Raw genomic sequence first — 18,413 nt, forward strand, 5'->3', positions numbered from 1 at the left:
ATCATTGAAGATGGAGAAATTATGCCAAGTAACTCTCTCAAGCCTTTTTAACTCAGTCACAGGGCCTCACCATCAGCTCATCAGATAAACTCCGACTACCTTAAGCAAAGACTTCTCTACTTTTATGCTTCCTGTCTCTGCTCTCCCCACTTGGGGTTCCAACTTCTGATTTAGAGTCTCACTTCTACAATCTCCCTCTTTTCCAGTTCCTACCTTTCCTCAAACAAGGAATAAGGCTTTTATCTCAAGGATAGTTCTCTAATCAGATGCAGAGAGCTTGGTGATAAATTACCTAAAGGACAGAAGGTGGGAAGCTGAACACGCTATAACTTGAAGCGCTCAAACTTTGTATTACAAACTTCCAGTCTTAATAAAGAAGTGGTTAAAATTATTATAAATAACTCAAACTTGTTTTTCAGCATGGAAATGCATGGGCCATATGTACGCTTACTGAATACATACAGTAATTACCCCATCATATTCACATTTACCTAGATGTCAGAACCAAATGGCACAATTTGACATCACTGTTTCCTCCCTCAATCTTCTATCCTCACCCCCTTTTCTCCTGGTTCAGAATGAAGGGGACATGTGGCTAAAAATACTTTGCTGATTGTGGAGCATATTGTAAGAAATCTCTAAACTCAAGTCGAGGGAGAAAAGAATAGTTAGAGGAGCAAAGAGGAGAACAGTTACAAAGAAGAAAATCATTGTGGACTGGTTTTCCTTATTCCACACTGCACCATTCCTATGACAAGTAGTCAGCTCTGCATAATAATTTAGTTACACTCACCCATCACTACATCCAGCACTAAGCATCTAATTCCATCTGTGGTCTATGGATTTGTATTAAGAGTTGTACAGGCAAATATTTGATAATAATAAAGTGAGATCATTTTAGAGTTGGATTGTAAAAGGAAGCCACAACAAAAATAGTATAAATTGAGATTAATTCCCTTCATTTCTTAAATCAGGCCATGATAAGGATGGCAGACTGTACTGAAGGTCAAAAAGTCAGGCAGATATTTAAATCCCTGGTTTTCTAGGAAACATTGGACCTTCAATTGCACCTTTTCATATATGCATTTTCTAATTGTCATACTCCTTTCTCTTTAAAAAGCCAAAAAGTCATTTTTCTCTAAAGAAGTTCAGTATTGGGACTCACTTGACATAGTTAGACAATAGTTGTACATAGTTGGGAATGGAGGTGGAAAGAAGTCATGTAGTGTAAATGCATGTTTAATTTAAAACATAAATTATGGTATAATTTGCAATGTTAGGAGAAATGTATTAAACTTGATTATAAAAGTTTATACTGATTCACTGTCTGCTTTTCTGAGGTTGTTTGTACTTATTATCGTGGTCTTTTTTCTTTCTCTTTGCTTTATTAAATAAAAGAAGAGGTCATTGTCCAGCAAATAGCCTATAAAAATTGTTCTATTTGAAGTCAGAAATTTCAAGGATTGTTAAAAAAGAATAAACTGTTTATTTATTTATTGCCCTTCAGAACAAAGAGGTTTTTTTTTTAAGTTGAAAGAATAACAATTGCCACCTTCCAGCTCAAGATCTTGTATGTCAAGTTTCAGCCCAGAGCAAATTTTTACAACAAGTTATAAACCCCCTGTAACAGAGGGTTTATTATAATGGAAGTGCTGACACAACCTTAACTATAGCGTTGTAAACGGCTATGCTATAATATCCATTAAGCAGAAAGAAAAATAAGCTGGCTGATCAATAATTTATACAAAGAGTACCAACTGCAGACATAATAACTGTAATGTTTGCAAAGCAATCTCTCTGCTCTCCAGGCCTAACAGTAAACGCAAACTAGCAACGCTGTTAATTTCCAACTCCTACAGATAAGAATACAAACAAATTACTTAAAATTATATTTTGCTCAACATTTAGCATGCCTCGATGGGATAAAATAAAATTTAATTATGATGCAACTTGTGCCGGATGCAAAGCTGTTTTGTTTCCCAGCACATTTTATTATGAAAGGACATTCATTTGGAACATCAATTATGGGGAAATAGTATGTTTCAGTGAGTTGACTTGGGTCAGGCAGGCTCTTCTAAGAGTTATTCAGACATGGAAACAGATTGACACTGTTTAACTTCAAAGAAAGTTACAGGGTTTTACAGAGCCACAACCTGAAATACAATCCTGCGAGCTCTGATCCGAGTCAACTGTCAGTAAAAACACACCTTGTTGTTAGAGTTCATGGGAAAAAAGACATTGGTTTAGAAAATGTGGCCATCATTAACAACCAGTGAATCCTGAAGTGCTCAATTAATGGCCAGCCTCCTTTGCGTAAAGTGAGATGAGTCATTTCTACCTAAAAATGGTAGACCGTAAGATGTGAGCATTATCTTCTTTTCTGGAAAATTCTGAAAAATAGAATTTAGTGGACATCCATGTTTGTTACAGCTTTGCCTTTTGTAGTGTTTATGTAGATGTGTCATTTTGATCATTTTGTTTCTGTTGATGGCTTTTAAAGCAAGAAAAGAGGATTTGAGAAGAGTCGAAGCAGGGAATGGAATTGAAAGATCCCAAAGTGCGCACGATGTACCTACTCAAGGCTGAACCGGACCATACATTTCTGAGGTTCACATATCCATCAGTCTTTTTGTCTGTTCATTTCCTGGGGGTGTGTGGAACCCAGTAGAACGAAGAGACTTTGCTATCAAAGTTGTAAAATGGTATATTACCCTGTGAGCAATTGCACTTGGAAAGGAACCAGTAATTTATATGAGAAGTGTTTAAGATTGCCTGCTCACTCAGTGATCCATGCCAGGTCAGTTCCAGTAATGCCAGAAAACAAAAGGAGGTGCACATCCCTGGGAAAGAGACACCTTATACGCCTTAAGAGCTCGTGAAGGGAAGCACTCAAATGCCATTTTCTCAAATGAACTGGTCATTACCATTTAAAATCCTGAGGGCTGTGAGACTGGGGTGGAGGGAAAGAATTTTTCTTTTGATTTAACAGGGCTCTGAAGTCCTAGTTTTTAAGGGGAACGTGTTTTGTTGTGACTGTCTCAGCCCTGTGCTTTAGCAAAGGTTAAATCCTGACACAGAAGTGCATTTTCGAACAGCAGAATGGAAAAGGATGAACACAACTGCTCTGAGAATGTGCCTGGCCATCTGAAAAATATACCAATGAACTTATTTACAAAACCAAAATAAACTCAGAAGCACAGAAAACAAATTATGGTTAACACAGGAGGTGGGAAGTGATGGAGGGGGAGAGATAAATTAGGAGTCTGGGGTTAAAATATATATGCTACATACATAAAATAGTAAACCACAAGGGCTTTCTGTAGAGTACAGTGAACTACACTCAATGTCTTGTAATAACCTATAATGGAAAATAATCTGGAAAATGTATATATATGCATGTATAATCACATCACTTTGCTGTACCCTTAAAACTAACACACGTTGTAAATGAACTCTACTTCAATTATAAATAAAATAAAACATTCTTTCAGCTTAGGTGTTCAGTCGTGTCCAACTGTTTGTAACCCCATGGACTGCAGCACGCCAGGCCTCCCTGTCCATCGTCATCTCCTGGAGTTTGCTCAAACTCATGTCCATTGAGTCTGTGATGCCATCCAACCATCTCATCCTCTGTCGTCCCCTTCTCCTCCTGCCTTCAATCTTTCCCAGCATCAGGGTCTTTTCTAATGAGTCAATTATTCACATCAGGTGGCCAAAGTATTAGAGTTTCAGCTTCAGCATCAGTCCTTCCAATGACTATTCAGGACTGATTTCCTTTAGGACTGACTGGATTGATCTCACTGAAGTCCAAGGGACTCTCAAGATTCTTTTCCAACACCACAATTCAAAAGCTTCAGTTCTTTGGCACTCAGCTTCCTTTATGGTCCAACTCTCACATCCATACATGACTACTGGAAAAACCATAGCTTTGACTACATGGACGTTTGTTGGCAAAGTAATGTCTCTGCTTTTTAATATGCTGTCTAGGTTTGTCAAAACTTTTCTTCCAAGGAGCAAACATCTTTTAATTTCATGGCTACAGTCACCATCTGCAGTGATTTTGGAACCTAAGAAAATAAAGTCTGTCACTATTTCCATTGTTTCCCCATCTATTTGCCATGAAGTGTTGGGACTGGATGCCATGATCTTCATTTTTTGAATGTTGAGTTTTAATACTTCAATTATAAGTAAAATAAAATATTCTTATACTTCAATAGAGACTAAATAAATTTAGAAATTAACTGTTAAAAATTACCAGCACAGAGAGTAATACATGCTCTGCTAATAATATCTATGCCAGGTTCTGAGTTGTTATTATTAATTTTTTGTTTGACTTGGTTATCTCATATCAACCCCTATATCCACCAGTTTACTGGAGAGGACTGTGGGACACTGGAAGAGTGCTGTATAAAAACTAGTTTCTGGGAATTCTTCACAGGCCTCCTTATTCTGGTGTAACATAATCAAAGTATGGACTCTGAGTGTACTGACATTGAAGGAGAAGGTTGCATCACTGCCATCCTCAGTCTCAAGCTTTCCCCATATGTTATAAAAACATTTTAGTTTTTGAACCAAAGTTCAATTCATTCACATGCCCAGCATAACCCCACTTGAGTGTTTAAAGAAGGAAGTAGGAAAACAATCATTTCCTATATAAGTCAGAATTTATAATTCATTGATTTGCTCAAGACTCAGCACATCCAGGAATCGTTGCAGATAATAACTATCACTGTGCATTCTGGTGGGTAAGGCAATTATATTAGGCTTTTACACTTGTTGATATGTTTCTCTTCAGGTGGTCTCAAGTCATTCCCATTCTTTTCAGACAGAGAATATAATGCTTAGCCCTTGCTGGGTGCTCAATAAAAGTCAGCTGGGTAATTAATACTGCTTCTACATTATGCCACTCATTTCCTTTGTCCCCAAATTGTGTAAACTGCTCATTCCCCAAATCCTATATCATTTGATTCAGACCAGGATATCGAAGACTCACAAAATTTAGTTATGCTCATTTCTGTTCTAATATGCCATCAAGTTAGAAAAATTCTTGAGGCAAAAAGCTAGAAATGCTAATAAATTGGGTTTCAAAGAGCTGGGAAAGATAATCTTAGTCCTATAACAAAGGTTTGCATCTGAGCCCCATAAAGAACATCTTCTTTTTTTAGTCATTCAGGAGTCATTGAGGAGTCTTCATCAAGACTGAAAATATAAATGAAAATAAACTCTAAAGGGGGCTTCTCTGGTGGCTCAAATGATAAAGAATCTGCCTGCAATGCAGAAGACCTGGGTTTGATTTATAGGTCAGGAAGATACCCTGGAGAAGAGAATGGCAACCCACTCCAGTATTCTTGCCTTGAATATCCCATGGATAGAGGAACCTGGCAGGATACAGTTCATGGGGTCGCAAAAGACACGACTGACTAACATTTTCGTTTTTCTTTATACTCTGAAGTGTTGCTACAGATGATGAGAAAAAGTAAGTTCGTGTGTGAAACTCTGCTTCCCAAATGTGAGTAAGCACAGAGGGTAAGCAATTATTTGTATAGTTTTTTTTTTTTTTTTTTTTTAACACTGCCATCACTTCAATATTCTTAACAAAACTCACTTATTTTTTAATATAGGTCACTGAGGATGTAAGAAGAAAAAGATATTCATGCTGATCAGAATTTCATATTATTATCTCAGTTGCATCTTTTGACTACAACATCATTGAAATTTTGTGTTAGGGGAGTCTGCAAATCCTTGGATTACAGAATTCATCACATCATTTCCTCTTCCAATGACCATGGTTTCCTCTTCCAGAAACCATCACAGCTGGTTCTGTTTCTCCTCTCAGAGCTCGGAGGCAACCTCAGAACATTCCCAGTATGGGCAGCCTCTCACCCTCAGCCCGCTGTACCCATCTGTGATCTTGCAAAAGAGGAAACTGACAATTAGCAAAATATGAGAGCTTCCCTTTATACTCACAGGAATTGAGGCTTAAGACAGGTATAAGATTCAAATCCTCATTGTTTTTTCCCCCAGCTATCCTTGAAGGAGACTACTGTGATGTAAGCAGAGGAAAAAGTTTTTTTTTCATTTCATGTATAAGGGAACTGAGACAATAATAGACTGACCTTTGGATCTAGACCAATACTTCTCTACCTATTTCTATCACCTGTATAACGCATTTCTATAAGGTCTAATAGAGCCATGAAATGTGTTCTCAGTGGGTGCTTGGATGTGCTTATGCACTACAATGCATCATGATTAGAAGGGAGACTTCTAAAAAGGAATTGGAGAAATACTGGAATTTTGAAGCTCTGAAATACTGGAGAAATACTGTTGTTTTAGGAACAAGATTTTAGCATCTTGAGAAATACTTAACCAGTACATAATATTAGAAAGTTAGTCAAACTGCAAAAGCCCTGGGGTTCCTTGGTTTTTGTGACTACCCCTGGTTTCCTTAGGTTAGACATGGCATTGTGCACGCCTACTCAGTTGCTAACTTGCGTCTGTCTGACTTTGCAACCCCATAAATTGTAGCCCTCCAGGCTCCTCTGTCCATGGACTTTCCCAGGCAAGAATACTGGAGTGAGTTGCCATCTCCTTCTCCAGGGGATCTTCGCAGCCCAGGGATCAAACCCATGTCTCCTGCACTGGCAGGTGGGTTCTTTATCACTGAGCCACCTGGAAAGCCCCAGAATATGGCAACATCCACCAATGAAAGTGGCTTGTTGAAGTGCTTTGCAGAATCAGCCATTACAGTGGCAGCTGATCTTGTAAATACATTACTTTTCTGTAGTATCTTACCAGACTTGGTTTGCTTTTCCACAGAGGACTAGACAGCCTCTTTCTCTTATCCTTTTTTTCAATCCTGATCTCAGAAAGGTCACTCTGCTTTTCCAAAAGATGATTCAAGGATCGCTCACAAGCAATTCCCAACAGAGCAATATCATGCCCTCCTGCTGCCCCATTTAAATTGTCTAAACTGCAGGGCTTTTTCATTTACTCTCCCTTTAGAGTGAAGCTGCAAAGCTGAGAAGACTTGAATGGCCTTATATCTTCAAAGAAGTGCCTTGAGCTCTGGAATGCCACAGAGTGGGAGAAACCACCGAACACCAGGAAATGTCAACAATGTGACAGGAACGCCTGGGCAGGTGATTAGAGCCTTACTTTAGGTATTTTCTAGAACAAGACTACCAACACAGTTGAATAAGAAATGGGTCTTTTTTCCGACAGAAACGAACTGATTTGGGAACACATTGTTAACAGTGCGTGCATAAATTTAAGGACACACTTTGCAGGTAATTCCTTATTATACTTTGATATTAAGTGATTTGATTGATATATTAATAACTATTACTAAAGAAGAATTAAAATTTACAAAAATATGAATTTCGGTCCTAATGTCAATAGAAAGCTCTGGACTTTGACCACATAAATCATTAAAAAAGACATAAGATCAAACTAATTTTAATAGCCAAAGCTCATTTACATTTATTGGTGGTCTATTTCAAGCTTATCTTAAAGGAGAACTAAAGTGTTCCGAAACACTATATGCCAAGAGTAGCATTTAGAAGTTTAGTTACTTCTGAGCACAGAATATGAAAACACAGAATTAATAATTATAATTGATAAACTTCATTGTAAATATAGTAGGTATTTGACGATGCATTCAGTAACTAAACAAAGCATTTTATATGCAAATATAAAGAAACTCCTGTCTTCAATGTTGATTTTAATCTTAATATTTAGAAATAATCATCATCAGTTTCTTGATAACTTTTCTTAATCAGAATGTCCTCGTAAATCTACTTGCTGAATATCCAAAGAAGCCTCCAATCAGGAACAGTCAAAAGCAAATACACAAAGCGATGTTTATACATACTGGATTTATGTGTGCTAATTTGGTTAGCCATCATAAACCATAAGACATTCAAAATCAACAACAAAAAATGCTGTATTTAAAGTCCTCTAACTATGAACTGTACTTACACTGTTCAGTTTTAAAGATCATATTTTCTATGAAAAGATACTTATATTTTTATAGTGTGATAATCTCATATTACAATATGATCAATAAAATGTCTTTTCATAGTTATTTAGACACACAAAAACAGTTTCAAGGAATTTCTTTACAACACCCATGCACACATGCCTATTTTCAGAATTTTCAAAATAGCAATTACTTCCTTAGATTTATAGCCTATAACCCATAGCAGTTTTGGTATCCAAAGCTGAAATACTTTTTGTTTCTATGTAAGTGATTTTAATCTAAAAAGCACTTAATAATCATAACAACACAGCAAAAGTTTGTTTCATAAACACTTTATTATCAACCTTTGTTTTCTGATACAATGCTTTAAAAATACCTTCTGTTGTATAAAGGACATTGTTGCAAAAAGGCAGTTCAAAACTTGTCCTTCCCTTCCTTTCATTGATCTGTTGCCTCTTAGGTAATATGAACAGCTGTCTCCAGCTCACCCACAGGCAAGCTGAACATAATAATAAGGTTGTATTACTGGCCTGTATCTATGAATGATTATACAGTGGGTGCCAATTCTTTTCCATTAAAGATAAGGTAACAAAGATACCATAGAGAAGTAAGCTGGTTAACAAAAACAAGGGAGTGCTTTCTGACTTTAAGATTTAGTTATTTCTCAGTAACCACAGAGTTTCTCTTTCAGTTGGGTTTCCAATAAGGTGAAGGTGCCCTCTGTAGGAGACTCCCAGTAAATGCTTTTTCTTTATATTTGGTTGACAGTGTACAAGCTTTCGGTCCCATTTTCCAGTTTATAAACAAACACAGTATCTGTGCTAACAAGTATGAGCTCTTTATAAATCTTAGAAGGAAATTAGTATAAAGCCTGCAATAGGCTATGCAAATCTAATGCCTTTCCAAAATGAGAGAAATCGGACACTAAAAAAGTTGTACAGCACATTGGTGTTGGCTATTTACTGACATCATGGTGTGTAATAGACTGGATGCTATAAATTCAGAGGAGTTGCTGAAAGCAGGAAGACAGAAGGTCTTTCTTGGCATGGTTGAGTGAATAGTGGATCTAAACAGAAGAATCCACATGCGGAAAGACACATTCGCCACCTAATAAATACACCTCCCCAAAAGGTCTTCTTATCTTCCCTTCTTATAAAGGTTACCATAATGCAGATTCATTATCAGTCCCACTGGGCAGCATATAGCTCAGTAAGAAATTGCTTTTGTTAGCATGCTCCTAGAAAGAGATTAGCTGTTTCACCAGATCTCTTGGGGCTCTTTGAAATTTTGGGAATTCTCTCTGTAATTTAAAATGGAAGTTAAAGCCAATGTGAATAGACTAGGGAAAATCTCACAAATTAAACCTCTCCATCTGGAAGTTTCTTCATTACTCATTGCAAAAGTACAGGCTGAATCACTTTTGGTCCAGGTAGGAGAAAGTTTACCAGCTATGATGCAATTACGTATACACTAATGCTTTAAGAATTATGCATTTCATTTGCAAAGAAAAAGCCTAAAATTTAAATTCAGAGCAACAATTTGGATTTAATTTTCAGTTTTTATTCACTTTGCATATTGCTTAAAGTTTATCACTAAAGTGATCTATTTATACTTTTCTGGACTATGACTTTAGCCCCTGTGGAATGTGTGTAGGAGAGGCTGGTATCACCTGTATTATAAATTAGAGGATGAACAAATGGGGAATATCTGCCTCCTTTTACCTACCCGACTGCATTTGTCCTTCAGTATCAGTTCAAGCATCCCCTTCTCGTAGATCCTGGGTCCATACCTCAACTGACTGGCACTGGGTCCATACATCAACTTAAGCAATAACACTTACGGAGAGATTACTATAGCCTGGCACTCTGATAAACATTTTATATACATTATTTAATCCTTGCAGTACATGAGACTGGTAGGCAATTACTATTACCCCAAAGAAAACATAAGGACACTGAGGCTTGAGAGGTTGAATTACTTGTCCAGTCTACCTCAGGAACTGCTTTCTCTCCCACTACGATACACTTTCTTCTGAATCTCACTTATTTTCCCACCTGACTGTCTTTCACACGCTCAACTTACTTGCATCTCCGGCTTCCTAACACAACTGTCTGATGAGTCCCCAGCCAGGACTCTCACAGCAATCTGCTGTCCCTCTGGATGATCGAGCATTGCTAAAGATGCTCCCACAGCTATGCAGATTGGTATCCTTAATTACTCATGACTCTTGGATGCCAGCTTTCAATTTAAGCTAGTTTATCCAGAAAGGGTGCTGAGTAAGCTCACATCATGTTAATAGGAGGTCAGGGCTCCAGTTGGTCTCAGAGATGAGTAGAGCCAGAGAAGAAAATTCCACCTCATAGCATGTCTGACCACTAAAGACACATTTTTTTCTAGATGCCTTCCTCAGTTTCTCAGTCTGGCTTCTTCCACATAGCTGAACTCATGGTGCCTAGTGGCTACCATGCCCAGTGCTTCTGATCCACTACCAGAGGATGGACTGAGTTTGGCTTTCCTGATTCCTAAGGTCAGAAATCCAAGATAAGGCTCTGATTGGATCTTCTTGGAGAAGTTATATTCTGGATGAAAGAATTTGTCAAGGGCAGTATTAGATAGTGGTTAAGAATGTAGCGATTCATGGAATCGCAAAGAGACAGACACGACTGAGCGACCGCACTGAACTGAACTGAACTGAACTGAAGAATGTATGGGGTGTAAAGTAACAAAGCTAGAATTCAAAACCCAGTCTGTGTGTGACTCAGGGCCAGTTTACATTCTGTGCCTCAATTTTCTTATCTGAACAAAAGGAGATAATAATTGTACCTACTTCATTGCATTTTTATGATAATTAAATAAGTTAGCTTAAAAAAAAAAAAAACTTTGACTATAGTGCCTGTTGTTTAGTGGCTAAACAATAGTGACTCTTTATGACCCCATGGACTGCAGCACACCAGGCTTCCCTGTCCTTCACTATCTCCTGGAGCTTGCTCAAACTCATGTCCATTGAGTCTGTGATGCCATCCAACCATCTCATCCTCTGTCGTCCCCTTCTCCTTCTGCCCTCAATCTTTCCCAGCATCAGGGTCTTTTCCAATGAGTCAGCTCTTCCCATCAGGTAACCAAAGTATCAGAGCTTCAGTTTTAGTATCAGTCCTTCCAATGAATATTCAGGGTTGATGCCCTTTGGGATTGACTGGTTTGATCTCTTTGCTATCCAAGGGCCTCTCAAGAGTCTTCTCCGGAACCACTCCATAAGTATTATTTGAGAGCATCAATGTATTAGTTATCACTGATTGTTCAGGTCTTGAGGTTGAGAAAAATATCCACTCACAGTTGACTCACTGTAGCCAAATAGGAAGAGTAATTTAAAAGCATTGAAACTCCTTCATTTGAGGGATATGTTGAGTGTGGGGGCTGGGAATTTTTCTAGAAGGGGGACATTTTCCTAGAAGAAAGGCTGAGAAGTGCTAGACAGACAAATTATCAGATGCCAGCTATACAATTATGAAAAATATATCATCTCCTGTACCAATGAAAGGCCATCAACAATCCTTTTGTGTGCCTTTGATCAACTCCATGTCTTCTTTCCTTCAGTGATAATTCTAAAACTTCTTCTAATGCTAAACCTTACTCCTCATGTTGTTGTTTTAGTTGCTAAGTCGTGTCCAACTCTTTAGTGATGCTATGGACGATAGCCCACCAGGCTTCTCTGTCCATGGGATTTTCCAGGCAAGAATTATGGAGTGGGTTGCCATGCTCTCCTCCAGGGGATCTTTCTGGTCCATGATTAGAACTGTCTCCTGCACTGGCAGGCAGGTTCTTTACCACTGAGCCATCATGGAAGACTTATTGCTCATGTACTCAATCTATATTCTCTAATGATAGTCCTTTTGGTGTAACAGGAAATTCATGATTGTCAAGTCTTCACCTTTTCTTGCTTGGATGCAGCTAGAGCCCTCTGCTGACTCCCTTTTCCAACATTGCCCTTCATCCATCTACAGTATTTTCTGATCCATACTGAAACTTCAATAGATCTTCCAGATAAATTTGGTCATGCAGTCCATAGACTTAAAACTCTTCAATGACATTTCTTGCCTTTCAAAACAAAGTCCAAGGTAGTACTGAGCCTGACCTAGAAACCTTTTCCTCTCCTGTTTTGTATTTGAATATTCTCATGTGTGATTTTTATTTTAGAAAGTCTAAAGTACTGAATTTGTAAATTAAAGCATACTATTCCTATGGTTAAAAATACTTCCATTGCTTCTTTTGACTTTGAATAGCACTCTGTTCTCTCTTGATAGTGTTTTTCATAACTTTTAATATTTTTAAAGTTTTAAAGATTGTTAACTTCTTTATTGTGTAACTGTATCTACTAGTAATAAATTCTTTTCTCACATTTCCATTTTATACCTTACTCTGTTCTCTAGTGGAGTGATTACATATAGAAGGTATACAACATTCATTGAATGATAAATAGCCTACTATATATAATATGTATATTCTGTGTTATTTCATATATCTTGTTTTTGTTTATGAGTACTTCTTCCAGAATATATTTGCTTAGCTAACTCTTTCTCTCCCTTCAGGAAAACTCTCTAAGAAAGATTCTGTAAACCTGCAAACAAGCAAATTATCTCACATCTATGCTGTTGCATTTTACTTTATATCCTTTTCTATATCTCTATTTTATTATTTATTATTAAAATTATTATTATTTGTGTGTCTGTCTTCATTAATGATAAGGAATGGATCTCAATCATATTCTAATCATCTCTTAACATGATGCTTAACATATAACAACCCTCAAATTGAAATTTGCTTTATGATACAGATTAATTTCCACCTGAATGACAAATCTTGGATGAATAAAATATTAAAGGATAAATGATCTAAATAGGTGTATTCTACCTCTTCTTTGATAACTTTCTTAATAATTTGAGCCTAAATGCTTTTCTTATCATTTATTTTATATACTATTTAGTTACTAATTCAATGTCTTGTGAAATATACTAATACCATTACCTTCAACTACTATTTTCACCTTGGACAGTGTAGATTTCCAATGGATTTTATCTCATTTTTTCACCCCATCAGCTAGAGAATAGATATAGCTGATGGGGTGAAAAAATAATAAATAAAATGGAAAATGCACACATGCATATAACAACCATGTGTTCATTTGATTCAATCTGGATAAATTTTAAGTACATATAAATTTAGAGACTACTGGTTTACTATTATAGTTAACTTTTCTTCATAACAGTAAAACCCAGAACTTTGTGACTCAAGAAAACCCACAATTTCATTTATTTTTGTGTTTTTATGGGACTGCTGGGATGGTACTTTTGGTCTGGGTCAGCTCAGCTGGGTTGTATGGTCTACAGCAACTTCTTTATATGTCTGGTAATGAGCAAATTAGTTCAGCTATGATTTTCCCAGGCAGTTGTCTTAGCTGTGAGTATTGTACATTTTAACTGATGGACATATGCAAAACATTCTCTAGGTAGGACTGAATTCTGTCTCTCAAATTCACATGTTGAAGTCTCAGCACCCAATGTGACAGTATTTGGAGACAGAGCATCTAGGAGGTAATTAAGATTAAGTGAATCATTAGGCTGTGATCTTAACCTGATAGGATTGGTCACCTTATAAAAAGAGGAAGATAGAGAGAGAGGAAAGGCTATGTGAGGATACAGCAAGGAGGCAAGTGTACACACCAGGAAGGAAGGTCTCCCTAGACGCCAATCTTCTGGCACCTTGAACTTGGACTTCTCAGCCTCCAGAACTGTAAGAAACAAATTTCTGTTGTTTAAGCCACCCAGTCTATGATATTTTGTTATGGCAATCTGAGCAGACTAAGACACTAGGTATACACCTAGAAGCAGACTTGCATGATTGTAGGGTGTACACATTTTCAAATTATTAGGTGGGGTCAGGCTGTTTTCCAAATAATTATATCAATTTACATTCCAAAAGTTGTTCTACATCTGTTATAATACCTGATAATATGAAACTTTTGAAATTTTGGCAGCCAGGTGGATATGAAATGGTGAATAACTGCAGTTTTAATTTACATTTCCATTTTACTAAGATTGAGATTTTTCTCATTTATTAGTTGGGCTTTTGGACTTTCTTCTTTGTCAAGTGTCTGCTTTTTTGTCCTTTAAGAATTGTACCATTTATGGTTTTCTTTTTGATGCATATAATTTATATATTCTGAATGCTAATCCTTTGGCAGTTGTATGTATTGAAAACTTATTTCCCTCAGTCTATGACTTGTATTTTCTTTGGGACAGTTTTTGATGAACATTCTTCATTTTAATGTAGTCAAATGTATATCCTTTTTCTTTACAGATTTCTCTTTTTATGTCTTGCATACAAGATTTTTGCTATGCCAAGAGCACAAAATTATTCTTGATTTTTCTAAAATTTTATTTTTCTTTTATACATTTAAGCCTTTTTAGTACAGTGGAAACAGGTAAGTTTCACAGCAGAGATAAAGAGGTGAGGAGAGATTGGCAAAGGGTGTTGCTACTGGCATCTAGTGAATTGCGGTCAGAGATGCTCTCAAAAATACTACCATGAAGAGGTTACCTTCTCACAGCAAAGTATTATCCAGGCCAAATATCAATAGTGCTGAGATTGAGAAATCCTTAGAGTAATGGTGTCTGTAACTCAATTTTAGCCATTATTCTTTTTTAAAACATTTTATTTATCTTTATTTGGGGCTGTGCTGGGTCTTCATTGCTGCACGTGGGTTTTCTCTGGTTGTGGTGAGAGGGGCTACTCTCTAGTTGTGGTGCGTGAGCCTCTCATTGCAGTGGTTTCTCTTGTTGCAGAGCACAGGCTCTAGGGCATGGGAGCCTCAGAATTTGCAGGACATGAGCTCAGTGGCTGTAGCACATGGGCTTAGTTGCTCCAATATGTGGGATCTTCTAGGACCAGGCATCTGACCAGCACTCCCTGCATTGCAAGGTGGACTCTTTAATGGACCACTAAGGAAGCCCCTAACTAGTATTCTTACATATTTTATGTGTGCTTAAAAAGGAAGTATACAACTGTGAGCATAATTGGTTTCTGTGCTCTATGTACCTTGTTAATTTTGTGGTTCAGTTTTCATAATCTTACTGATGTTTTGACTATATGATTTATTATTAAGAAAATTGTACTGAAATCTCCCATTTTCTGGATTAGTCTAGTTCTTATAGTTCTATAATGTCTTGCTTTAAACACTTTGAGGTCTGTTGTTAGATGATATAAGGTGAGAATTCTATCTTTCTGGTGATTTGTAATGCTTATTATTTTCTCTGCTAATACATATTTCCTCAAGTCTATTTTGTCTAATATATCTTTATAAACACATCTTATCTTTAAAATTTGTTTAGTGTTCATCAGTTATAATATTTATAATCCATTTATTTTATCTTTTCAGGACTGTTATGTTTTAGTGTGTCTCTGTAGACACTATGGAGCTGCTGACTTTGTCCCTTTCTTCCTTCCTGTTTTTCTCCTTTCTCTCTCTTTCTTTCTGTTACCAATTGATATGTTTTTTTAATTGCAGTAAAATACATATACCATAAAATGTATCATTCTAACTATTTTTAAGTGCATACCCTGTGGCTCACTGGTAAAGAATCCTCCTGGCAATGCAAGAGAGGCAGGAGACACAGGTTTGACCCCTGAGTCAGGAAGATCCTCTGGCGGAAGAAATGGCAACCCACTCCAGTATTCCTACTGAAAAATCCCATGAACAGAGGATCCTGGTTGTGTACAGTCATAGGGTGGCAAAGAGTTACACAAGACTGAGCACACATATGCACACATGCACACACAGTCACTTTAACTATATGTATATTTTCATATGTCAGATCTCTAGAACTTTTCATCTTGCAAAACTGAAACAGTTCTCCATTTCCCCTTTGCTCAACCTCTGGTAACCACATTGCCCTTTGTTTCTTCAGACACCTCATCTAGGTCAAATCATTTGGTATTTGTCTTTTTGTGAATGGCTTATTCCACTTAGCATAATGTCTTCAAGATTCATCCATGTTGTAGTATATGACAGGACTTATTTCTTTTTTGAGGGTGAATAATATTTCATTGTATGTATACTCCACATTTTCTTTTTTCTGAAAGAATGCATTTATTATTATTTTAAATAAAAAATTTCCCAAAGTCTTTGCTATGTACTTCAGTACAAATAGCACTTCAATATGGAGGGGGATGTTAAATAGTTTCAAACAGATGGAAATGAAACATATTTGGAAAATGTAAGTTCAGATTTTTTAACAGACACCATTCCCTATATGTGATAGCGAAGTCATGCTTAATAATCTTCATTTAAGTCTTGATCAATTATTTTTAGATTTTTATTGGTGTATACTTACTTTTCAATATTGTATTAGTTTTTGCCATGCTGCTAAGCTACTAAGTCACTTCAGTAGTGTCCGACTCTGTGCGACCCCATAGACGGCAGCTCACCAGGCTCCGCCATCCCTGGGATTCTCCAGGCAAGAACACTGGAGTGGGTTGCCATTTCCTTCTCCAATGCAAAAATTAAATCAGCCATATGTAAACATACATCCCCTCCCTCTCAGATCTCCCTCCCATCCCACTCTCATCCCACCTCTCGAGGTCATCACAGAGCATCTAGCTGAGCTCCCTGTGCTATACAGAAGATTCCTACTAGCTATTTATATATATATGTCAATGCTGCTCTCACAATTCATCCCACCCTCCCTTTGCCTCTCTTTGTCTGCTTGGCCAATGAATTTTTCTAGTACTTTTCAAAACTTAAAAAAGATTTATTTAAGGATAATTAAGTTTGTCTTAAGAAATGACAATTGCCAGCAATTGTACTAGTTTTTGGCAAAAACAAAACATAATAATAATATAGGAAACCAGAAACACCATATGTGATATTTTAATGCAGATGTTTCTTCATTCCCTTTTAAAGAAAAACTCTTGAAAATCTTTCCCCAGGTAGGGGGAGGTCAGAAGTATTTTTAAGAATCTGAGTGGTTCCCTTCTCCTTTGCACAATGGCAACCCACTCCAGTACTCTTGCCTGGAATATCCCATGGACGGAGGAGCCTGGTGGGCTGCAGTCCATGGGGTCGCGAAGAGTCGGACACAACTGAGCGACCTCACTTTCACTTTTATGCATTGGAGAAGGAAATGTCAACCCACTCCAGTGTTCTTGCCTGGAGAATCCCAGGGACGGGGGAGCCTGGTGGGCTACCGTCTGTGGGGTCGCACAGAGTCGGACACGACTGAAGCGACTTAGCAGCAGCAGCAGCAGCAGGCCCTAGGACACATTCTCCTAGCCCTCACTAGGCTGGGGTGGGCAGTTGGCTCCTCCTTATGTTGAGACTCCAAAACCCCGTTTGATTACTTTCTTGTGCAAAGATTGCTTTCTTTGCAATTGTGTCATCTAGAGAAAAAAAAAATATTGCTTTCACTTTAATGAGAGGTAGGTAATGTTACCTGCTTACTCTGCTTACTTTGCTTTTACTTGAGAATGCTGTAAACCTTTTTACTTGAAGTCTTACCTGGGAACAAATTTCTCTCATTAGACAGATTCATAGTCAACATGACAGCATTGAAAGGATAGCTCAAGTCCCATCTCCAAACTCTCATCACCCCTAAAACTTCAGAACAGCTCAGCTTCTGTTCCCATCGAGCCCATGTCATATGATGTTATGAACAGTCAGAATTGGACTGTACCTGGGCTTTTTATATTTTCTTTATTCATTTATACATTGATGGACATTTATATTGCTTCCACCTCTTAGTTATATTCAACAATGTTGCAGTGAACATGGATGTGCAAATATCTCTTCAAGATCCTGCTTTCAATACTTCTGGATGTGTGCCAACAACTGAGATTCCTGGATCACATGGTTTGTTGTTCAGTCACATAGTCTTGTCTGACTCTTTGTGACCCCATGGACTGCAGTGTGCCTGGCGTCCCTGTCCTTCACTGTCTCTGGGAGTTTGCTCAAATTCATGTCCATTGAGTCAGTGATGTTATCGAATTATCTCGTCTCTGTAACCCTCTTTCTTTTTGCCTTCAATTTTTCCCAACGTCAGGGTCTTACATGGTTTACCTATTTTTAATTTTTTGAGGAAATTTAGCATTGTTTCCCACAGTGGTTGTATCATTTTAACATTCACACCAGTAGTGCATAAGAGTTCTGATTTTGTACATTCTACCAGCACTTATTCCCCACCCCCATTGTTTTAGTTAGTAGCTCTCCTATAACATGTGATTTTGATATACATCTGACATATATCAATGTATATCAAGGGAATTTGATATACATTTCCCTGATATTTAGTGATGCTGAACATCATTTCATATACTTGGCCATTTGCGTATCTTCTAGGAATGTATCTTCTAAAAATTAATTTTATTTATTTATTTATTTTTGGCT

General features: G+C 37.3%; 1 long non-coding RNA gene across 1 annotated transcript in view; it reads left to right on the forward strand.

The window, feature by feature from the left end:
• The first annotated feature begins 13,651 nt into the window (after positions 1–13,651).
• The window catches only part of LOC129624562 (uncharacterized), a 186,005-nt gene continuing 181,243 nt past the window's right edge, over positions 13,652–18,413 (forward strand). The window contains exon 1 of the long non-coding RNA XR_008701011.1: positions 13,652–13,765. This is a non-coding gene — a long non-coding RNA (uncharacterized LOC129624562). The remainder of the gene's footprint in view (positions 13,766–18,413) is intronic.

The sequence above is a fragment of the Bubalus kerabau genome, chromosome 12 (genome assembly GCF_029407905.1).
Source record: "Bubalus kerabau isolate K-KA32 ecotype Philippines breed swamp buffalo chromosome 12, PCC_UOA_SB_1v2, whole genome shotgun sequence".
In the NCBI taxonomy this organism is placed as follows: Eukaryota; Metazoa; Chordata; class Mammalia; order Artiodactyla; family Bovidae; genus Bubalus; species Bubalus kerabau.